A 25,983-nucleotide genomic window follows, 5' to 3' on the forward strand; every position below is an offset into this window, starting at 1 on the left:
CAGCTGGATGGAAGGTTCAGCCGAGTATTTAATGGGGTTGGGGGAAGCAGGTGGGTCTTGGGAGTCCCAGAGCAGGGTTAAACTGCGAACGTTGTATTACTTACACAGTGTACGTACATGGGTATTCACTTTCTTGTTGCTCTTCATGTCTTTTTGCCTGGCACCAACACCATGGACTATCTCTCGTGCCTCTTCAACTTAAAAAATAATTTTAAGAAGTAAAAAGAGTGAATGGTGAGCAAATGTTGTAGTAATGTTGTCATCTTCAATGTGATGGCAGGGTCACAGACGCTCGTTTTATTACGAGGCTTCCTAAACTACGCATGTGTCGCACCTGTCCTTTTATGAGTATAAAATATATCATAATAAAATGAGAAGACACCGGGAAGTAAAGATACGTACAGCTCGGGTGCAGAGAACCCTTGAACTCTGATCTAAGAGACGGCAGAAAACTCGGGCAGGGGTTGAAGTTGGATGTGGGGCCAAGAGACATGGCTTTAAAGATGGGTCAGTTATCAGCATGCGTGCACGTCAATGGAATAATCAGGAGAGAGCTTAGGATGGCGTGAGAAAGTCAGGGGCTCAGGGGACATCAACGTAGGGGGGGGCGTGATCTGCTGCCCCTGTGGCAACTCGTCTTAGTGCTGAGCAAAGGCCATTCTCCCTCTTTGCCCCTCATCAGCACCCAGGACAGATCTGCTCACGTCCTAAGTGGTTCTCAGCTGACGCTACACAAGAGAGGGAAATGGGAGCTTTTAGGGGGCCTCATGCCTGGACCTCACCTCATACCAATCAAATCACAACCACAGAAAGTGAGGCCTTGGCATTGGCATTGTTTAAAAGCTTCCCAGGAAACTGGATGCCCATAGAGCATGTGACTCTTGATCTTAGGGGTCATGAGTTTGAGCCTCATGTTGGGTGTAGAGATTACTTTACAATCAATCAATCAATCAATCAATCAATCAATAAATGCATGCTTCCCAGGAGACTGTAATGTGGATGCAGGGTTGAGAAACGAGGTTCTTAGCTCCTGAAAATGTACTCAGTGAATAAATCAAGAAGGACATTTCAGAAGTGAATGAGTCTTTTCCTATTTTGGAAAGCATTCAACAACCTGGCCACAGAAATGCTGTGTAACAAAATGTCTCCGTCTCCAGTGAAGCTCTCTCCTGGGATACCTGTACATTCTCCTCTCTGTCCAGCCTCTACCCCCAAAGCTGCTATCCATAAAACTTCATTAGCATTGCCACAGCTCTTTCTTCCGGAGGAGTACTTCACTGTGTGGGCAACACATCCTATTTTACCCACAAGAGGAAAATAAAGCACATGGAAAAGAGGAGCAAATAAGTTTCTGTTGGCAGAAAGTGGTGGTCAAAGTCAACGCATGCTTAATTTTCTGAGTTTTTGTCAGACCCTTGATCCCCACTCCTCTCTGTTCTCTACAGGGTCCCTTAAACACGCCCGTAACATTTAAAATTGGGAGAATCCTTGGAAGTATCTATACTGATGGCTTGTGATTTTCTGGGTTTTTTAAAAATTGTTTTTGATGTTTATTTATTTTTGAAGGAGAGACAGAGCGTGAGGGGGGAGCGGCAGAGAGAGGGAGACACAGAATCCGAAGCAGGTTCCAGGCTCTGAGCTGTCAGTACAGAGGCCGACACGGGGCTCAATCTCACAAACCGTGAGATCATGACCTGAGCTGAAGTCGGAGGCTTAACCAACTGAGCCACCCAGGTGCCCCAATGATTTTCTGTTTGTTTTTTTGTATTTATTTTTTTATTTAACGTTTTTTATTTATTTTTGAGACAGAGAGAGACAGAGCATGTACGGGGGAGGGGCAGAGAGAGAGGGAGACACAGAATCGGAAGCAGGCTCCAGGCTCTGAGCCATCAGCCCAGAGCCCAACGCGGGGCTAGAACTCACAGACCGCGAGATCATGACCTGAGCTGAAGTCGGACGCTTAACCGACTGAGCCACCCAGGCACCCCTCTGTTTTTTAATTTAAGCCTCCAAGCACAATCTCTAATGCTGACACAGGAGCTCAGTTCTTTGTGCTCACCTGCTTCCTTCGGGGGGCTCTAGAAAGCATGGTGTGAAAACCTAGGGCCCTAGGGAGAAGCTAGCATACAAGCCCCTAATTTGTAGATGAAGAAGTAGGGGCTGAGATAGCTTATGTGTGTCTTGTCCAAGGACAACCAACCAGGGAATGGCCCACACATCATTGGGTTCCCGGGCCCTAGCCCCGGTGCCTTCCGTATGGCCAAACTGCCTTCCTCCTTCATGGAAACCTCATACCTCATTGGTTAGAATAATATGTTTTGAAAACTACAATGAAAAAACTAATTTGGACCTAACCTACAGCTTACTGAATACGGGCCTAGAGTTAGATTTCCAGAGATAACAAATAAAAATATAAGACACCTAGCCAAATTTAGATTTCCAGTTAAATTCAAGTTTCAGACAAACAATAAATGTATTTTTAGTGTAAGTATATCACTTGCAGTATTTGGGACATACTTACACTAAAAAGAAAATTTTTCATTGTTTATCTGAACTTCTAATTTAACTAGGCATCCTGTATTTTATCTGTCAACCCCACCTGGAGCTAACCGGGAGAATACTGTTAATTCTACCATATTCTGATTAACTTAAGGAGAGTAAAACTCATTTCAACACTCCTTTTGTTTTCTTTAGCAAGAAAATTATTAAGAAGAGAATTAAATCAGCACTGGTCAAAAAAACCCCATACACTGCCTACCAAACAATGGTGGGTAATGTGTTTCCAGGGCTAAGAAACAGGATTCTAGCTCCTGATAGTGTCTTGAACAAATAAGAAAGAAAATTTCAGTAGTGAATGAGTCTGTTATTATTGGGTATAGCAAAATATCATTCCATTGACCCTAAAATCTTAAGACCTTTGTACCCTCTCAAGGAGGAAAAGTAAATTTTAAAACTTGTGATTTTTTTTTTTTTTTTTTTTTTTGCTATGATATGATTCATTCTCTTCTCCTTACTCCACAACTAAAGCCTGATTCCTCCTTACATAATGACCCGCTGTCAGCCTCAGGTTAATCAAATGGCTAACAGACATTCTTATTTTATCCTACTAATCCATCATCCCATGACAATGGCCAGAGGAAGAAAGCAAAGAGGGGTTTCAGGTCACAGATTGGAGAAAGTGAATCTCCTTTGTTTGGCACTGTGGGAAACTCAAAATGTCTTTAGAATCTTGACAGTAATTATCAAGAATTCAGATTCAGTTCAGCTTTGCCAAGAGCTATGAAGACTGAAAAGACTCCATTTTGGCTCTGGCCAGATTTAGTCCCATGTACTGTAGCTTGCCCACCTACACACACGCATCACGCTGAGTTAGCTCCAGCCTGGAATTCCCAGGAAAGTCTCATAAAAATGATCTAGAAAGACCTATTTCTAAGAAGAAAAGAAGGGGTGATAAATTAACCATTTTCTTTATAAGATAACGGGGGCCACACCTATTTGTAATTCACAGATAACCTCAAACGTTATTTGATAGTAGCTCTATCTTTTTCCCCATATTTTTTTAAACCAAAGACACAAAAAGGTCATAAAGTGAATTCATGTCCACTCTTTCCCTATTGCCCTTTATTTACTCTGGTGTATCCGTGGTCTATCCATAGTCAACAATGGGTAGGTGACCAGACAGAGAAGGGGATAGCAAAACAAGAGGCCTAAAAAATTCACATCCTTCATCTTTATTTCTTTAAAAATTAGACTTGACTGTATGCTTTTAGGGAGCGCAAACAAGAAAGGAAGATAGAAGGCAGGGCAAGAAGGAAATGATAGGAAAGGAGTAGAAAATCTCTTGGAGTTGCTACCTTCGTTTATATTTAACAGGAAGTGTTGGTGTGTGCAAAAGAAATGGCAGACTATGAGCACATAAGCCAGCAACGATGTACTCTAGTCCTTCCTTTCAGCCCAGGGGGCTCTGGCTACATGTTGGGCTGGGAGCTGAAGTAAGATAAGCCGCTATGAGCACCTGCTTAGAACAAGCCTGATGGAAGGAACAACCAGTTGACAGTCCCTGGGATTTGCCTTCCTGCTGGGAGGCTGGTGAGGATTAGGCAGCACCTGAGCTGACTTTACACTCTGTCCCTAGGCTTCCTTCCATAAGAACTGTGCAGAATAGCAGAACTGGTTTCCAGGAAATGATGCACTTTTAAAGTGATGGAAGTAAGACCCTGTGCCCGAGGGGCGATTTCCACCTTTATGTAATGAAGGCCCGTGGTAGTACCTCACCCCACAGGCCACCACATGCTGCCTTCTAGAGCAACATGACATTATACCATTTAATCCTGACTCATTGCGGCAGCAGGCACTTACTGGAGGGACGCTGCTGGTAAATGATGTGCTTGTTTCAAAGATCTACTGGGCCCGCTGTACAGGGAAGTATGTCATGGGATCACATCACTTCACACCGGTTATTTTCTGCATGTTTTCATTGCCTGGATGATTCTTTCTTTGTTATGTTTCTCTCCCTTTAGACTACCAGCTGGTTGTTAAGCAGGGACCTTGATGTCTGGTACATAATGAAGGCTCAATGAACAAGTACTCTCTGGGTCCCCTTCTTTAAGATGCCACCTTCTCAGAGTGGTAGATGTTTCAAATATCAACAAAGATCTTGTATCTGGACATACATTTCTGCAAATACTAGGACCTAAGTTGATCCCATTTTGTGGAAATACTGAGAAAGCAGTCAGTATTAATAGATGGGGAAAATTTTTTTTTCAGGCTCCAGAAACTTACAAGAGATTCTGGTACATTTAAAACTCATGAAAATAAATAGGAAAACTCAGGAAGCCCTTTAGAATACTGGCAAAGAGTATGAATAAGCAATGTATAGAACTGAAAACCTGAATAGCTAACAACTATTTAAAGACAGGTTCATATTCACTAGAATTTAGAGATGCAAAAATTCAAACAATGCAATATCACTATACTCCATATTTTTAAGGTAGATAATACCAAGTTCTAGAGGTCATCAGAGGACACAGGAATCCTTTTACACTCGTGGAGAAAATGTAAGTGAATTTGGCCTTAACAGAGAATAATTATTAGTACATAATGAAATTAGGCATGAATACCACTGTATCTATCACCATCCTGGTGATTCTATACCTCAAAACACTAGCCACACAGCTCCGTAAAGAAAGATGCACTAGGCCATTCTTAACCACACTGATGGTGCCGATGGCAACAAGGAGAAACTAGTGACCTTTGTGTCTGTGCTTAGGGAAGTGGGTAAGTAAAATGTTAGTGCTTGCAGTGAAACATTCTGTAGCAGTCAGAAGGAAAGCACGCATGGTTTGCAAAAACAAGAACAAAAACAAAGGAGAATTTTAAAAAAGGAGAAACAAAGATACATATTTTTCAACATTAATAACAATTAAAGACATATTTACACGAGCATTACATATTTTTCAAGGCAGTTTACAGGCGCAATATTTAAAATAGTTAGAAATACATGTGGCATGGGCACCAACCCACCAAAATTGGCTCCTCCTGGATACTGTGCCCATGTGTACCATGGCAAGTCAGCCCAGATACACGTACAGTGACCACCTAGAATGTGTATGGTGTGGACATACATGGAGGACAGTCAGGTGGGTCTGACTATGGAGGAAATGAAAGTTGAACAGGTAATAAAGAAGGAATTGAGGGCCTTGCATGGAGTAAGGAGTATAGTCAACTCAATTCTGTAAGGTAAGGCAGTGAGGAGGAGGAGGAGGAGGAGGAAGAGGAGGAAGAGGAGGAAGAGGAGGAAGAGGAGGAGGAGGAGGAGGAGGAGGAGGAGGAGGAGAGGTGGACTCTAAGAAGGTACCACAATGCATCACTGTTGAATGATATATACACACTATGTGGCTTTACAACCCAACTGCTAAACCAAGAGTAGAGTGGTCATCAAAAGAAATTGTGTCATTCTTCTGGTGCAGGAACTGAATGTCTCTATAATTTTATTTCTCTAATCCTCATTTGTTTCTCAACTAAAAAATTCATTCATTCTATCCAACAAATATTTATTGGGCAGTTACATGTGCCAGGAGCTGTTCTAGGCAATGCAGCTGCAGCAGAGAAACAAAGAAACAAAGAAAAGCCCCTTACTGTTGTCTTGGAACCCATGTCTAGTATCCTACAACAGGTTCAGATGAACACCAGGAGCATCATCCGGTGTGGCCTCTAGAGGGGCTTTCACCTTGTAGTTATGACCTTGTAGAGGTCTCCCTTCCTTGTTCACAGTGAACTCAAGTCCCTCAGCACCCAATTAAAGAATAGGCTGGGAACACCTGCCCCTCCTGATTGGTTGGTCTCCTTATCAGGGCAGTTTTCTTTTCCGTAGAGACCCTGCTGACCTGACATTTCTGAAGGACCTGGTTTGGGGCTGTGGTGGTCCATGAACCCGGCCACCAGCTCCCCAACTCTGGGGCTTCAGCGGCTCTTGGTAGAGTGGTCACTTCACTTCATGTGCAGCCCCTCTGAGACCAGATCTGGCCATCCCTCTTCTTCACTCAAGGCTCAAGTGGTCCATGGAAACCATGTCACCAAGCTTAGTCAGGACAGCCTGTGAACATGGATAATGAGATCCCACCTCCACTAACTGCCTTCCCAAGTGACTTCTCTCACTGCCAATGTGATGACTTCCATCTTGAGGTGGCCCCATTGGTCTTCTGCCAGGCTCCGGGGGGCAAGTGCCTTCTTCCCTATTTCAGCAGCCTCTCTGTCATACAATGACTTGGTCCATCATCCCTCAGTGCCATCTGGAACTCACAGGCAGAAGGGCTACCTGTCCCTCATCTTCACAGCATCCTACAGACAAGTGTGTGTAGGCAGATAACAGCTGATACACTATTGGGATGGTGTTCTAGCACAGACCACCAAGGCCCTTGTTGATCTCTTTTTTATTAGGTATAAATGAGAGTAATCTTCTCTGGTTTAGGAACCACACAATCTGAGCTTAGATGCCAGCTATTTAGGTGAGGACTAGAAAACACCAGCTTCTCTTTACTTGAAGACCTAGAAAGCATTAGTCCCCTAGGAGATTGAGTTCATGTGTAGTCCCTCTAACTGGGGGAAGAAACAGCCCCAGTCCCAGCTGGGCTGTCAGACAATGTAGAGCCAGGTCACATAGCCATTCACTGGACAGCTCTGCTGGATGCCATAAAGGGACAGACAATTAAAAAAATAAGTAAGAAGTGATAAATGCTATAGAGAAAAGAACATCTTAGTAGGCTGTATAGGATGTGCCAGAATTTAGGGGGAGAGTGCAGAGCTGGATGGTTCCACCTCTCTGAAATTGTCCTTGCCATGATAACCAACAACCTTCTGCTCACCAGTGATGACCTTAAGTTTTTAGCCCTTTTATATTTGCTGTCTTGGTAGCTAGCATTCAACATAGACACTCCCTCCTCTAAATTCCCACTGCCTAAAATCCATCATCCTTCTCAGTCTTTCTGTCCCTACTCTACATTCTCTGTTAGTTAATGTCATCACCATTAATTAAGTCTCCAAACCAGAAACCTGGGAGTCATTCTGGGAACTTACCTTATTCATTTTCCACAAATTTTTCCAAGTGCCCACTATATGCCAGACACAGGGCTATGCTTTGGATACATATTTGCCAATAAAGAGGCCTGGTCCCTTGTTGATAGAGTTCACAAAGTTGCGATGAGCATTATGGGAACTTCTGGTAGGAGGAGCTATAAAAAGTGAATGTCTTTGCAAACAATGCAATTATTTTCTATGTTGCTACATTATACTGTACAATTCAGTCAATAACCATTTATTGAAGAACTTAGGGCATGTGCCACTGATACTTAATATTCAAAGTATTTTCAGAAAACCCAGAAATGAACCCACAGCTATCTGGTCAACTAATCTGCAACAAATCAGGAAAGAATATCCAATGGAAAAAAGACAGTACCTTCAACAAATGGGTTGGGAAAACTGGACTGCAACATGTAGAAGAATAAAACTGGACCACTTTCTTACACCATACACAAACATAAATTCAAATGGATGAAAGACATAAATGTGAGACAGCATACCATCAAAATCCTAGAGGACAACTCACGCAGTAACCTTTTTGACTTCGGCTGGAGCAACTTCTTATTAGACACATATGTCACTGGAGGCAAGGGAAACACAAGCAAAAATGAACTGCCGGGACTTCATCAAGATAAAAGGCTTCTACACAGCAAAGAAAATAATCAACAAAACTAAAAGGCAGCCTGTGGAATGGAAGAAGATATTTGCAAATGACGTATCTGATAAAGAGCTAGTATCCAAAATCTATAAAGAACTTATCAAACTCAACACCCAAAAAACAAATGGTCCAGTTAAGAAATGCGAAGAATAGACAGTTTTCCAAAGAGGATATCCAGATGGATAACTGACACATGAAAAAATGCTCAACATCACTCATCATCCGGGAAATACAAATCAAAACCACCATGAGATACCCCCTCACACTTGTCAGAGTGGCTAAAATCAACCAACCAAGACACAATAGGTGTTGGTGAGGATGCGGAGGAAGGGGAATCCTCTTGCAGTGCAGGTGGGAACGCAAACTGGTGCAGCCACTCTGCACAACAGTAAAAAGTTGTCCGCAAAAAAAAGTTCCGCGAAAAGTTAAAAACAGAACTACCCTATGACCCAGAGATTGCACTACTTGGTATTCACCCAAAGGATATAAAAATACAGATTTGAAGGGGTACATGCACCCCAATGTTTATAGCAGCACTATCAACAATAGCCAAACAATGGAGAGAGCCCAAATGTCTACCGACTGATGAATGAATAAAGAAGACATGGTATCTACAGACAATGGAATATTACTCAGCCGTCAGAAGGAACGAAATCTTGCCATTGGCAGTGACGTAGATGGAGCTAGAGTGTATTACGCTGAGAAAAATATGCCAGTCAGAGGAAGACAAATACCATATGGTTTCTCTCATATGTGGAATTTAAGAAGCAAAACAGATGAACATACGGGAGAAGGAAAAAAGAGAGAGAGGGAAACAAACCATAAGAGACTCTTAAAGACAGAGAACAAACAGAGGTGTGATGGAGGAAGGGCATGGGGGATGGGCATTAGGAGGGCACATGTTATGATGAGCACTGGGTATCGTATGTAAGTGATGAATCCCTGAATTCTACTCCTGAAACCAATATTGTACTGCGTGTTAACTAACTACAATTTAAATTAAAAATTGAAAAAAGAAAAGAAAAGAAATAATAATATTTAGTAGAAGTTTCTGAATTCTGAAAGGATCAAATAAGGGAAAAAAGGAAAAATGCTTCAACCTTTGAGGCAAAGATACACCTAACCAAATTGTTGTACCTTACAGATAGCTTAGGACAGAGGAGAAAAGGGGTCCTTTACATCCATAAAACAAGACACTGAAGAACCAGCAATGTTGCAAATGATATCATCCAAATTAAAATCATGTCCATCAGTTCGTTCATTGTTTTGTAATTAATTCTTATTTTGTTTCATCTTGAGTTAGCAGCTTTGGAAACAATCAGTCTCCCAGTAAAGTTTTAGAAACTCTCACTCAGAAAATGAATTTTCCAAGAATACACTTTTGAATTTCTTTGGTTATACATTTCATAATAGTGGTTGTCAATAAGGAAGTCTGAAGATCAGAATTACATGGCAAGCTTTGTTTAATATTATGCACTTAAACGTGTGTGTGTGTGTGTGTGTGTGTACACACATACGTGTATCCAGTCAGGTTGAGAACTACAAATTTGGGGAAAATTCTGAAATGTCTAGGAAGCAAATCACACATTTATTATTTCCTTATTTATAATTGGTATTACTGAACAAAGAGAATACTAACTCTAAAACTGCTTCTGTTTTATGACCCAAAGCCTTATCAATCAATCATGAAATAAAGAGCACTCTTATCTGTGAGGATGAGAGAAAGGATATAGGGTGATTTTTATATTTAATTGGTATTAATATTGTTAGTGATATGCCATATGCTGTTTCAATATGCCTTTCCTGTTCTGAGTTTCAGGTAGAACTTAAAAAACTACCTACAAAAAGCTCATGACCCTAGAGGACAAACATTTCCTGCCAGATATATGACTTATCAATATTTCAATGTTTTGGGTTTTTTAAATTTTCTTTTCTTTTTAACGTTTATTCATATTTGAGAGACAGAGAGAGACAGAGCATGAGCGGGGAAGGGGCAGAGAGAGGGAGACACAGAATCTGAAACAGGCTCCAGGCTCTGAGCTGTCAGCAAAGAGCCTGATGCAGGGCTCGAACTCACAAACTGTGAGATCCTGACCTGAGCCAAAGTCGGACACTCAACCGACTGAGCCACCCAGGCACCCCGTTTTTTTTTAATTTTCAAGTAGCTGTCTGCAATGTCACCATGAGATATGGACCAGAAACATTCCTTCCTGAATGTCATTATTCTATCTCTATATGATGGTGTTTTTAATGAATACAAACTGGGGGGTAAAATAATGACACAGATTTCAGAAAACTGCAGCTGTTATCAAAAGTATGAAAGAACCAAAACAAGTAATCTTGGTTGGTAGGTAAGATCACTTTTGCCCAATGTTTGATTCAAAACACTATTTCTCTTCCATTACAGGTTTATTAAGTACAGGCAGTTTTAACAGGGCTTTGAAATGAGAGGCAAAGAAATAAGCTAAATCACTTAATTTGAGTCAGTATAGGGTCTGGTGTAGGTATTAAACTGTTCAATGAGCAAAATAAATGAGAATATTGCCTTTGATGTTCACTTATAAGTGACCATAATATGATTTAAGGATAAAAAGCAAGACTTTTAAAATTTATATCCCAAGGAATCATTTAATATCTGCCAGAAACAGCTGGGTTTATTTTCATGTCCAGAGCACTAATGTCAGATGAAGAAAGATGTCCAGCTTTGAGTATTTTAATCTCTTTCTACAATACATGCATAATTTTCACATCATTTAAATCTCTAGATAATTGAGCTGCCTGGGTGGTTCAATTGGTTAAGCATCCAACTCTTGATTTCAGCTAGGTCATGATGTCACAGTCTGTGAAACTGAGCCCCACGTCAGGCTCTACCCTGAGAGCATGGAGCCTGCTTGAGATTTTCTCTCCCTGGCTCTCTGCCCCCCCCCTACTCTCTCTCACAATAAATAAATTTTTTAAAAAAAATATTTAAGGTTTTATTTATTTTTGAGAGAGACAGAGACAGTGTGAGCGGGGGAAGGGGAGAGGGAGAGAGGGAGAGAGGGAGAGAGGGAGAGGGAGGGAGGGAGGGAGGGAGGGAGGGAGGGAGAGAGAGAGAGAGAGAGAAATAGAGAATCCCAAGTAGGCTCCATGCTGCCATCATAGAGCCCGATATGGGGCTTGAACCCACGAAACTGTGAAATCATGACCTGAGCTAAAACCAAGAGTTAGACGCTTAACTGACTGAACCACCCAGGCATTCCAATAAATAAACTTAATAAATAAATAAATACATACATACATATATAATAAATTGCCAGATAATGCAAAACCATGGGATGCAAAATATTAGTTAAGATGTAAAGATAAAATTTCAAGGATGATTTTCTAACATGAGGCTTGGGAAAGGGTGTCTGTATTCATAAAGATCTTTCGACTTTTAAAAATAGTTTATGGTTTTCTGTGCTCTACTGGGAAAAAAATCACTTAAAAAGTCATTAAAATCATTTACAATAATTACTACAATTTATATGGAACCCCCCAAAAAAAACCTGAATATCCAAAACAATCTTGAGAAAGAAGAACATAGCTAGAAGAATCATGCTCCCTGGTTTCAAATTATATTACAAAGCTATAGTAATCAAAACAGTATGGTATTGGAATAAAAAAACAGGTACATAGATTAATGAAATAGAAGAGAAGAGCCCAGAAAGAAACGCACACATATATGGTCAAGTAATTTACAACAAGGGGCCAAGAATATATAATAAGGTATATAATAAGGGGAATCTCTTCAATAAACAGTGCTGGGAAAATTGGACAGCCACATGTAAAAGAGTGAAACTCAACCACTGCCTTACACCATACACAAAAATCAAATCAGAATGGAGTTAAAGACTTGAGTGTGTAACCTGAAGCTGTTAAACTTATAGATGAAAACATAGGAATAAGCTCCTTGACATAGGTCTTGGCAACGATTTCTTGACTCTGACATCAAAGCAAAAGCAACAAAAACAAAAATAAATAGGTGGGGTTGCATGATACTAAAAAGCTGTGCACCTCAAAGGAAACCATCAAAAAATGAAAAGACAACCTACTGAATGGGAGAAAAGATTTGCAAATTGTATATCTGATAAGGGGTTAATATCCAAAATATGTAAAGAATTCATACAACTCAATAGCAAAAAAAAAAAAAATCAAATGAAGAAATGGGCATAAGATCTGAAAAGACATTTTTCAAAGAAGACATACAGATGGCTGATACTCAACGTCATTAATCATTTGGGAAATGCAAATTAAAACTACAATGAGCTATCACTCCACAGCTGTTAAGATGGCTATTATAAAAAAAGACAAGAAATAACAAGTGTTAGATTTGGGAATAAGTTTAGGAATTCCCTGAGCTTGCACCAATGGGTTAACAAGGCTTAGGACTAAAGCATCCAGGATAGGTAAATAGGTGAACAGGGTGATAGAGTGGATTTGCCCAGAGCAGAGCTAATTAGCAAAAGAAAGGTGCCTTGTTGACCCTGAGGTAGCATGCTCTGTCTTATCCTCTAGGCAAATTAAGATAAACAGATGTGCCACCTCGTGCCTGCCACAAACAGCCATCTGTTTGGCTCACTGGGATTTTGTTTTGTATTGACCCAAATCCCTAGCACCGCGTATCTTCAAAACCCCCTTTCTCTCACACACTTGAGTTAATGATCACAGTTTCATTGTCTTTTTCTGCACATCCATCACATTTGTGAGCCTTCTGATCCTAATAAAAGAGGAGCGAGGACCCTTCCTTGGGGCTCTGGTCTCCTGGACGTTAGCCTCTCTCGCATTTCATTCTGCATCCACTCTCTTGCTCAACAAGAGCAAACTCCAGACTCAAAGTCTGTGACAATTAGAGAGGATATGGAGAAAAGGGATCACTAACATACCATCGATAGGAATGCAAACTGGTGCAGCCACTGTGGAAAACAGTACAGAGGTTCCTCAAAAAATTAAAACTAGAACTACCATATAGTATAGGAATTCTACTTCCACTATTTATTCAAAGAATAATTAGTGACAACACTAATTCAAAAAGATATTCATTACAGCATTATTTACACTACCCAAGGTACAGAAATAACCTAAATGTCCATGGTTGAATAAAGAAGTTATGGTGTGTGTGAGGGCATTATGCTAAGTGAAATAAGTCAGGGAAAAACAAATAGCATGCGATCTCTCTTATATGTGGAATATAATATATATGATATAATATATATAATATGATATTATGTGATATTATATAATATAATATTATAATATGATATAATATATGATATACATAATCGCAAATACAGAGAATATAGTAGCATGTGAGAGTGGGGGTGGGGCAGAGGGAGAGAGAGAATCTTACACAGGCTCCATGCCCAGCACAGAGCCCAACATGGGGCTTGTTCCCATAACCCCAGGATCAAGACCTGAGCGGAAACCAAGAGGCAGAGGCTCAATCAACTGAGCCCCCCAGGCACCCCTTGCCCATTTTCTAATTGGATTGTTTGAGGATTGTTTGATTTTTGAGAGTTCTTCATACGTTCTAGATATAGTCCTTGTTGGACATATGGTTTGCAAACATTTCCTCCTAGGCTAGAGCCTATCTTTTCATCCTACTAATAGGGAGCTTGAAAAGAATGTGAATTTGGTTGTTGGGTAGAGTGTTGTATAATTGTCAGTTAGATCCCGTCGGTTGATGATATTGTTGAGCTCTTTGATGTCCTTGCTGACTTTCTTGTAGCTGTTCTGTCAACTGTTGAGAGAGAGGTGTTGAAGTCTGCAAATATAATTATGGATTTGTCTATTTCTCTTTGCTGCTTCTACCAATTTTCACTTCGCGCATGCTGCAGCTCAGTGGTTCGGTGCAGACACGTTTAGGATTGTTGCGTTTTCATGGTGGATTGACCCCCTTTACCATTATATAATGTGCCACTCTGTCTCTAGCAATTTTCTTTTCTCTGAAGTCAATTTTAGATGATATTAATATAGCTACTCCTGCTTTGCCCTGGATCATGTTTGTATGGTATATTTTTCCTAATCTTTTACTTTCAACCTGCCAGTACTGACATATTTGAAGTGAGTTTCTTATAGACAGCATATAATTGGGTTGTGTTCTCTAAATGCAGTCCATCAATCTCTGTCTTCTAATTGGTGTCTTTTTTCATTCCGTTTTAAGATCTTACTGGCTCTCGTAGAAAAATCTTACTGGCTTCAGTAGAAAATGAGAAATTTTCTACTGAAACCATGACATTTAGGTATTATGCTGAGACTCTGAATCTTATTTAAACCTCTGTTTTAGCTGTTTATTTCTGATCCCACTCCAGTAGGAAAAAGGAGGTGTGCCACCTCATTACCGCTAACACATGTAAGAACAAATTCTGCTAACAGAATTTATGCGTAGGTGATGGGGGAAGCCTGGCCTTCTAATTTCATGCAAGAGCTACATATTTCAGTTTATCAATAATAATATTGATACAGGCAAGTGAAAAACAATTTTATATCCTCATCTTCTAGAATTGTAGAATAGATGTAGAGATAAATCCAACATGAGAACTAAAGCCATCAGATGCAGCATTTTCCATCCACACTTGGGATTTCAAAATCAATCAGTTACTGTTTTAGTAACTGTTCAGTTACTGTTTAGTTACTGTTTTTCTTTTTATGAAGCAAGAGAACCTTGTCATTTTTATTACAAGTATGACATAGCTGTAATCATTGCCTAAGCATTAAATCCATAGTGTAAAATGCATAAAACAATATTTTTTAGCAATTCAATGACAAATTAAAAAGAGAAACTTTCAGAATTGTTACCATACTACTGAAGTACTCCTTTACACCTGGCCTAGAAGGTTTCTGCCCCAGCACCCTCCTCTAAGTGTGCTCTGCTCTTATCTTCCACTATATGGATCTTCCCTAACTCTGCCCCTCCATTCGTGGGGTGAAGAAATGACCAGACCAAGAGGGCATGTCTACCTGGAGCCCAGACCTAGGTCACACTCTGGGACTTACGATCCAGGAATTCCCTGCTCCACTGGCCCCATGCATATTTCCAGAACTTGTATGGGCCTCTTCTTAGGTCTGTTCTCCTAAGGACAGCCTCTTATACCAAGATGTGCACCCCAGATCTGAGAGGTGGCCAAGGGGGAGCTGCTTTGGGCAGTTCCGAAGGACATTTAGGCATGTGGAGGGGGCACCTAAATGTCTGTGTGCCTGTGAGTTTCTTGGTGGTGCAGGACGGAGCCACGGCTGGGAAGGGATGTGAGACAACTTCTGACATGGCAGTGTTCCAATCTGGAACTCTGTGAGTTTGACTTGGCTTTTCAAGTCAATAGAAAGGTATATTTGTCAATGCAGGAGCATAAAACATATTTGACAGTAGGTTTGCTTGATTTGTGACATTAAAATACTTACCAGGATCTGAGTCCTAGTCTGACCCCGCCTTTGAGCCATGTACAATCTTGAATTATAGTTCAGTCCCAGTTTAAGAAAAAAATCAAGGGCAGGCCTTACCATCAATAAGTCTTTGACAATGCTAGTTCAAAAAGTAAATGAGAAAAGCAAGGATTCGAAAAAATTAATAATGCATGCTTTCGAGCATTTAGGCTTATAAACATTGTATATACCTTCTCTAGAGTAATCTTTATAAAACCGTTTAATACACCCTCCCTTTTATTGATATATATCGGTTGCCTTTCAAGGTCTCAAAAATGGAAGGCATTAGGAAGCTAGCTTTCAGTTTCTTCATAGTATGAAAAATGTCTCAAGCCTCTATCTGTCCAACTCTTCTCCCATCGGGGGAAGCTGGTTGCATTCTCTGTCCCCCAGGGCCCAGGCACCTCTCACCTGACACTGTGATGTATGCAGCAGCAGAAGCCCGTAAGTCAATTCTCAAGAAGGAAAGGCCAGTAAATCAGAGCGACATGTCCAGAAAGAATATGAAATCAAAGACTGCATCAGGAGGTAGACTGCAAGGCCAAGTCTAGGATGGTCTCAGCAGACAGCAAAGGAATAGTGAAGATGGCTCTGTCAGGACACAAGACAAAACTAGGATTTTGGGTCCCCTAGATCCCCTGCATTTATGATCTGGATGTATTTTTAAGGGTCCAGGAAAGAGTGGGAAATACATAGACTCTCATCTACAATTTCTTGTGAATGCATCAAAATTAATTTAGTACCTAATTCACCTCCTTCTTTTTATTTTTTTTTTAATATTTTTTTAACGTTTATTTATTTTCGAGACAGAGAGAGGCAGAGCATGAACGGGGGAGGGTCAGAGAGAGAGGGAGACACAGAATCGGAAGCAGGCTCCAGGCTCTGGGCCATCATCAGCCCAGAGCCCGACGCGGGGCTCGAACCCACGGACCGTGAGATCGTGACCTGAGCTGAAGTCGGACGCCCAACCGACTGAGCCACCCAGGCGCCCCTCACCTCCTTCTTTTTAATTCTGAGATATTTACAGTAACTGAGACCCTTAATAAAATAGCTAATATTTGTTGTTTTTACATGCTTTGGGCACAGTTCTAAGCACTTACAAATTCTTCTTAAGGTATGGAATTTATCCAAAGGACACAGGAGTGCTTATTCATCAGGGCACACGTACCCAATGTTTATTGCAGCGCTTTCAACAATAGCCAAATTATGGAAAGAGCCTAAATGTCCATCAACTGACGAATGGATAAAGAAGATGTGGTTTATATACACAATGGAATACTACTTGGCAATGAACAGAGGGTTGATGGGGGATGGGGGAGAAGGGAAAATGGGTGATGGTCATTGAGGAGGGCACTTGTTGGGATGAGCACTGGGTGTTGTATGGAAGCGATGAACCACGGGAATCTACCCCCAAAACCAAGAGCACACTCTACATCCTGTATGTTAGCCAACTTGACAATGAATTATATTTTTTAAAAAGTACGTATAGAGTCTTTGTAAGCACTCAATTCTTACAACAATGCTATGAAGTTGTGATTATTATTATCGTTCCCATTTTGAGGTTGAAAACCACTGACGGAGGCAGAGGGAAATTAAGTAATCTGTCGAAGGTCATGCAACTAATCAACAGCAGAGCTGAGATTCAAAGCCATGTGGGCTGACTCCAAAACCTGATCCTTTTAATCGCTACATTACACTGGCGTCTAGCAGGAACCTCATCTTATTCACACACCTGCTTTTAGCTACAGGTAAATAGGTAAGTTCAATAAGCTGTTGGATATTGGTTCAGACCCTCAAAGTGCCCTGAATCTTCTACAGGAAAGGCTCTTCCAATGCATACTTTGTTCTGTGGTCACATTGCTGGATTATATGGGGACACAACAGTCACCGCGTGAAAGGGTCACAAGGCTCTGAGTCCTGGGCAGTGTAGGCTTCGAATGGCAGAGCCTTAGAGATATGGCAGGCCTTTTACCACCCTCCCATTGCACCTCCTTTCTCTCTGCCAGGCCAGCACACTCAGACATGTTTACCTTCTCTGGCTGTGGTAAAGCTTCATGACGAAGTAGTCCCAAGCAGCTTTAAGGCTCCTGAGTGCTGGGCACCATCACAGTCTCAGCTCATGGAGTCACTACGTATCAATCAATCCTTACTAATAAAATTATAGTGCTTCCAGTCCTCGCCTGCAAATATGGCAAATGCTCAGTGTATACGGCCTGATGAGCCATGACTTCATTGTCACCACTGGTCTGATGCATTAATTAAGCTGTAATGCTCTCTAGGGGGTTGCAGGCATCCAGTCAGGATTTTGTCGGCCATGAGGTGCTCTCTCCAAAGAAGAATTTGTTTCCCTCACTCGCCATAGGCCCACAACGTCTTCAGAGGGGCAGAATGTGTTCAGAACTCTTCCAGTGTGGTACCAGGGCCCTCACCTACCATGACCAGGCTCCTCACTGCAACAGAGTGTGGCAGGCAGCCCAACCAGCTGCTGTGTCTTGGGACATGGGGAAGAGGAGGGAGCAAAAGTAGAAGGTTGAGATGGAGTATTCTGAGACCCTCTCAGACCCCACCCCGTCCTCCTGGTACACCTCTCCACCTTTCTTTATGAACTTACCCATGAAACTCGGTTCCCTTTGCCATGTCTCTGATCTACTGCCTTTCCCTGGGATCCTGCTCACTTCAGACCCTGGCTTTAGGCACTTGGCCTGCTGTGACAGCACCCAACTGATCTCCCTGCCTTTAGCCTCTCCTCTTTCCTGCCCATGTAGCCAAATTCATTGTCCCTGAGTAGGGTTTAGACAAGGCCATTCTCTTTTTAAAAATATATTGCCTTTACCCCCATGCATGCATGCATTCATTCATTCATTCATTCACAGCTAGGAACTACCTATCACATGTCAGACACTTTTATATGTGCTGGAAATACAACAGTGCACTGAAAAGGTCCTTGTCCCATGGAGCTTACAGTCCAGCATAAGGGGAAAGTGAACGAGCAAATAAATATATACCATGTCAGGTAGTGACTGGTAAGTACTGATAAATGGGAGTAGACAGAAGATTGATCTGTTAATCAGGAAATGGGGAGACAGATCCTCAGGTGACCTCTAACGATCCTCCCTTCTGGTGTTCACACCCTTGTATAATCCTCTTCCTTTGAGTGTGAGTGCAGACTTAGTTATTGCAACCTACTTCTCCTAATGGAATACAGCAAAGGGAAGGGAACAGCACTCCTGTGATTACATTCCATTCCAGAAGCTTCCATCCAGCTAACAGTTTTGCAGGTACTCTCTCTCCATCACAGTCTTCGGGGGAGCTGCAAAGAACATGTGCGTGCAAATTTTTGTGTGTATACCTGTTTTAATTTCTCTGGGATTAATACCTAAGAATTGCTGGATCATATGGCATATTTATGGTTAAATATTTAAGAAATTGCTAACCTATGACTATACCATTTTACATCACCACAGCAATGTATGAGGATTACAATTTCTCCACATCCTTGTCAACACTTATTTTTTATTTTATTTTAGCCATCCTAGTGGGCATAAAGTGGTTTGTCCTTTTGTTGCTGAGTTGGGAAAGTTCTTTATACATTCTGGATAATAAATCCTTATCAGATAAATGATTTATAAATATTTCCTCCCATTTTTTAGACCTATTTAGATTTCTTTTTTTTTTTTTAAACGTTTTTATTTATTTTTGAGACAGAGAGAGACAGAGCATGAACGGGGGAGGGTCACAGAGAGAGGGAGACACAGAATCTGAAACAGGCTCCAGGCTCTGAGCTGTCAGCACAGAGCCCGACGCAGGGCTCGAACTCACGGACTGTGAGATCATGACCTGAGCCGAAGTCGGACACTCAGCCGACCGAGCCACCCTGGCACCCCTACCTTTCTTAATAATGTATTTTGATGCACAAAAAAATTGAATCTGCATGAAATCCAATATATTTTTTTCTTTTGTGGATTGTGCTTTTGTTATCATTTCTAAGAATCTATTGCCAAATTCAAGGTCATGAATATTTATTCCCATGTTCCCTTCTACTAGCTCTATAGTTTTAGCTCTTACATTAGGTCTTTCATCCATTTTGATGTAATTTTTGTGTATGGTGTGAGGTAGGGGACAAACTTCATTCTTTTGCATGTGGATATCCAGTTGTCTCAACCCATTTGTTGAAAAGCCAATTCTATCTCCAACTGAATGGTCTTAGGACCCTTATGGAAAATCAATTGACCATAGATGTATGGGTTTACTTTTGGATTCTCAATTCTATTACATTGATCTACGTCTATTCTTACATGAGTCACACTATATTAATTATTGTAGCCCTGGAGGAAATTTTGATACTGGGTCCTGTGAGTCCTCCCACTTTATCTTTTTCAGGGTTGTTTTGCCTTTTTGGGGCCACTTGCAACTCCATATGCATTTTAGGAACAGTTTTCACATTTTTTACAAAAGAGGCCACTGGGATTTTGGTTGGAATTACACTGAATCTGTAGATCACTTTGGATAGTATTGCCTTTCTTAACAATAGGAAGTCTTCCAATTCCTGAACATGGATGTTTTTCCATTTAGTAGGATCTTACTAATTTCTTCCATAACCAGTTTGTAGTTTTCAGTGTACAAGTCTTGAATGACTTGGTTAAATTTACTCTTAAGTATTTTACTCTTTTGATGCTATCATGAATGGAATTGATTTCTTCATTTCGTTTTCAGATTGTTCACTGTTAGTGTATAGAAATGCATTTGATTTTTGTGTGTTGATTTTATATCCTGTGATTTTGCTGAATTCATGCATTAGCTGTAATGGGTCTTTTGTGGATTCATTAGGATATTTTATACATTTTAAATTGTTATGTTTACATGCCCAAAGCATGTAAAAACAACAAATGTTATATCTTTCACCGTTATGAAATTTTTAACTCTGCTAATGCTCCTTTTCTTAAAGACAGCTGTTTGATTGTTAGTATGATCATCTCGGATTTCTTCTGGATAATGCTGGTACATTTTCCCATGCTTTACTCTATCTGCCTATGTCTTTATACTTAGAGTGTATCTCTTGTAGACAGTATATAGTTGCATCATACATTCTTATGCAACAAATCCAAGGATCTGTATTCAACAAGTCCTCCTTTTAGTTTGTATATTTATTCCATTTATATTTAATGCAATTACTGATAATGTTGAGTTTAGGTCTACCATATTGCTATTTTTTTCTGTTTCTCTCTTTTTTAGGGTGCAGGAGACAATTAAGTCACTTGTAGTATTCCATTTTATCTTGTCTATTAGTATTTTTCCAGTAACTCTTTGTATTATATTTTGTTGATTGTTCTAGTGATTCCAATTTTATTTATACCTTATCACAGTTAAACTTGGAATAATATTAAGTTACTTCACATATGTTGTAAGAACCTCATGCAAAGTGTTTCTATTTAACCCCTTCTGTCCTTTGTGTTATTGTTGTATTTTACTTTTATATATCTACATATGTATCCCACAATACATCAATATTATTTTGGCTTTTAATAATTGTCTTTTAAAGAAATTAAATAAAGGGGGAAAAGCCTTTCATATTTATTTGCATAGCATTTACTATACAATGATTTTATTTGTTTTTAGATCGTGGTGGGTTTTGTTTTTTGTTTTTTGTTTTTGTTTTTTAATCTGAGTGTCCTGAAGTACTATTTCTTTTAGCATTTGCTTCAACATGGATCTGGTGGAGAAGAATTCTCTTAGCTTTTGTTTACTGAGAATTTGACTTGGAATTTTTGATTTCTCTTCATTTTTACTAAATATTTTCTTTCTTTCTTTTTTCTTTTTTTAAATATATAATTTATTGTCAAAGTGGTTTCCATACAACACCCAGTGCTCATCCCAACAGATGCCTTCCTCAATGCCCATCACCCACTTTCCTAGATATAGAATTCTAGATTGACTGCCTTCTACTCTGAGTACACTAAAGGTATCATTCACTCATTTGTTTGCTCTCCTCTTTTGCTTTTGGTGAGAATGTGGCTGTTAATCTTCATCACTTATATGCAATGTGTCATTTTCCTCTGGATTCCCCTGTTGCTTTTCACAATCTTTCACTTTACTTCTATCTGCACAGAATTAGCCCAATATCAGCCATTTGTATCCTTAGACATATTTCTGAATCTATAAATTACCCATTTCATTGTCATGGAAAAATGAATTTGAAGAATTTTTTTCCTTCTTTTTTGATTTTGTATGGTTTACAAAAGGAAAAAGGGCAAGATACTGATTTAGGCAGCCATTTTATCATTAACTATAATTAGCTGAAGATATCTGAAAATATTATTTATAATTTCTTTATGTTTTTCCATATTTCTGTTTTGTTTAAAGCCAAGGCAAGTCATTTACTTGCCTCAATCTTTCTAATGGTATTAGAATAAACATCACCTAAATAAGGTTCAGTGGTGCTGAATGTCTGCAATATACGAAGTGATTTTACACATGTGAACAACAAATTTTTATAGAATTGAAAAATATTTTAGCAATTTTGGTCTGCCCATAGAAGGAATTACTCATTCTGTATTCTGACCTAAACATAGCAAATGGGGAAAATGTGAGGCCACAAGCAAGGATGTTATATGCTGTTTATCAGGCTAGTTCTCAATCCCTTTACTACACATACTTACCCTTTAAACATAACATACAAATGTAATAGATGGTTACCACACTTAAAATTGGGCCCTTACTGAAAAGACCTCTCATGGCAACATATCTGCTGCAAAAATCTCCTGTAAAGAAATAATAAATCTTTATAATGCTATGATTTTATAAAATATTTTCCACTGTTTTTTGGTTTTGTTTTTGTCATGTCTGTAATTGTAGCCCTAGGACACAGAAATAGTATGAGCAGCATGGAGAAGTGAACAGGGGTAATGAACATATTTGTAAAGACTGAGTCAGGCTTTCAGAATTACAATACACAATAATTATTAATTAAGAAAAATTTCTCATGCTCTTAGTACGACTATATATGTATGACTATATTCCTTGCAAGCTGTCAACCCTTCAAAGGTTTTTATGTTAACAATTTTGGTATATTTTCAAAAGACGTTAATAAATTTATTACAGATTTTTTAATCTGTACTTAATAGTAAAACATGTTTGCTGTTTCTTCATTATTTCCTTACACACAGTATACATTTAACAATTGTAATGCTAATTCCAACTTATTGCCTTTCCATTTTACATGTATTTATTTTTCAATTCTTTGACAAGTTAGAGCCATATTTATAATGCCCAACCTCATTTTAGACAGATTAAAAATATACCTCGGAGATAGTGTGGTCTTAATTCCACACTACTGCAATAAAGTGACTGTTGCAATGAAATAAGTCAAATGAATTTTTTGATTTCCAAGTGCATATAAAAGTCATGTTAGCACTACAGTGTAGTCTATCAAGTGTATAAATAGCATTATGTCTAAAAAAATGATGTACATATCTCAATTTAAAAATACTTTTATTGCAAAAAAATACTTTATTGCTAAAAAATACTAATCAACATCTGTTTGCAGCAAGCCACAAATCACTGATCACAGATCACCAAAATAAATGTACTAATAGTGAAAAAGTTTGAAATATGGCAAAAATTACCAAAATATAACACAGAGACACTAAGTGAGCAGATGTTGTTGAAAGAATGGTGTCAAGTACACTTGCACAGCACAGCCTTTGCTACAAACCTTCATCTTGTAAAACATATAACATCCCTGGGGGCACCTAGGTTGGTTAAGCGTCTGACTTTGGCTCAGGTCATGATCTCGCGTTGGTGGGTTCGAGCCCCACATCGGGCTCTGTGCTGACAGTTCAGAGCCTGGATCTTGCTTTGGATTCTGCGTGTCCCTCTCTCTCTGACCCTCCCCTGCCTGCACTGTGTCTCTCTCTCTCAAAAATAAACAAACATTAAAAAACCCCACGTATCTCTGAAGTACAATAAAGTGAAGCTTAGTAAAATGAGGTGTGACTATATAAATATTTTAAGAATTTATAATGTGATTCTTACATAGAAGTGTTTGTGTTCATTCTAGAAATTTCTGGAGTACAGACAAGTATAAAGAATTAAAAGAATACAATTTAAATCTCATTTCTTGTCCTATTGAGAGAGTTAATATTTTGAGTTTGTTTTTGTGAATGGTATAAGAAAGTGGTCTAGTTTCATCCTTCTGCATGTTGCTGTCCACTTCTCCCAGCACCGTTTGTTAAAGAGACTGTCTTTTTTCCATTGGATATTCCTCCCTGCTTTGTCAAAGATTAGTTGGCCACACTTCTGTGGGTCTAGTTCTGGGGATTCTATTCTGTTCCTTTGGTCTATGTGTCTGTTTTTGTGCCAATACCCTGCTGTCTTGATGATTACAGCTTTGTAGTAGAGGCTAAAGTCTGGGATTGTGATGCTTCCTGCTTTGGTCTTCTTCTTCAAAATTACTTTGGCTATTCGGGGCCTTTTGTGGTTCCATAAAAATTTTAGGATTGCTTGTTCTAGCTTCGAGAAGAATGCTGGTGCAATTTTGACTGGGATGGCATTGCATGTGTAGATAGCTTTGGGTAGTATTGACATTTTGACAATATTTATTCTTCCAATCCATGAGCACGGAATGTTTTTCCACTTCTTTATATCTTCTTCAATTCCCTGCATAAGCTTTCTATAGTTTTCAGCATACAGATCTTTTACATCTTTGGTTAGGTTTATTCCTAGGTATTTTATGATTCTTGGTGCAATTGTGAATGGGATCGGTTTCTTTGTCTTTCTGTTGCTTCATTATTAGTGTATAAGAATGCAACTGATTTCTGTACATTGATTTTGTATCCTGCGACTTTGCTGAATTCATGTACCAGTTCTAGGAGACTTTTGGTGGAGTCTATCAGATTTTCCATGTATAATATCATGTCATCTACAAAAAGTGAAAGCTTCACTTCATCTTTGCCAATTTTGATGCCTTTGGTTTCCTTTTGTTGTCTGATTGCTGATGCTAGCACTTCCAACACTATGTTAAACAACAGCAGTGAGAGTGGACATCCCTGTCGTGTTCCTGATCTCAGGGAGAAAGCTCTCAGTTTTTCAGCATTGAGGATGATGTTAGCTGTGGGCTTTTCATAAATGGCTTTTATGATGTTTAAGTATGTTCCTTCTATCCCGACTTTCTCGAGGGTTTTTATTAAGAAAGGATGCTGAATTTTGTCAAATGCTTTTTCTGCATCGATTGACAGGATCATATGATTCTTTTCTTTTCTTTTCTTAATGTGATGTATCACATTGATTGATTTGCGAATGTTGAACCAGCCCTGCATCCCAGGAATGAATCCCACTTGATCATGGTGAATAATTCTCTTTATATGCTGTTGAATTCGATTTGCTAGTATCTTATTGAGAATTTTTGCATCCATATTCATCAGGGATATTGGCCTGTAGTTCTCTTTCTTTACTGGGTCTCTGTCTGGTTTAGAAATCAAAGTAATGCTGGCTTCATGGATAAAGGACCTGAATGTGAGACAGGAAACCATCACTACCCTAGAGGAGAAAGCAGGAAAAAACCTCTTTGACCTCAGCCGCAGCAATTTCTTACTTGACACATCCCCAGAGGCAAGGGAATTAAAAGCAAAAATAAACTATTGGGACCTCATGAAGATAAAAAGCTTCTGCACAGCAAAGGAAACAATCAACAAAACTAAAAGGCAACCAACAGAATGGGAAACGATATTTGCAAATGACATATCAGACAAAGGGCTAGCTTCCAAAATGTATAATGAGCTCACCAAACTCCACACCCAAAAAACAAATAACCCAGTGAAGGAATGGGAAGAAAACATGAATAGATACTTCTCTAAAGAAGACATCCAGATGGCCAACAGGCACATGAAAAGATGCTCAACGTCGCTCCTCATCAGGGAAATACAAATCAAAACCACCCTCAGATATCGCCTCATACCAGTCAGAGTGGCCAAAATGAACAAATCAGGAGACTATAGATGCTGGAGAGGATGTGGAGAAACGGGAACCCTCTTGCACTGTTGGTGGGAATGCAAACTGGTGCAGCCGCTCTGGAAATCAGTGTGGAGGTCCCTCAAAAAAGTAAAAATAGACCTACCCTATGACCCAGCAATAGCACTGCTAGGAATTTACCCAAGGGATACAGGAGTACTGATGCATAGGGGCACTTGTACCTAAATGTTTATAGCAGCACTCTCAACAATAGCCAAATTATGGAAAGAGCCTAAATGTCCATCAACTGATGAATGGATAAAGAAACTGGTTTATATACACAATGGAATACTACGTGGCAA

This window comes from Panthera tigris, chromosome D2, assembly GCF_018350195.1.
Source record: "Panthera tigris isolate Pti1 chromosome D2, P.tigris_Pti1_mat1.1, whole genome shotgun sequence".
In the NCBI taxonomy this organism is placed as follows: Eukaryota; Metazoa; Chordata; class Mammalia; order Carnivora; family Felidae; genus Panthera; species Panthera tigris.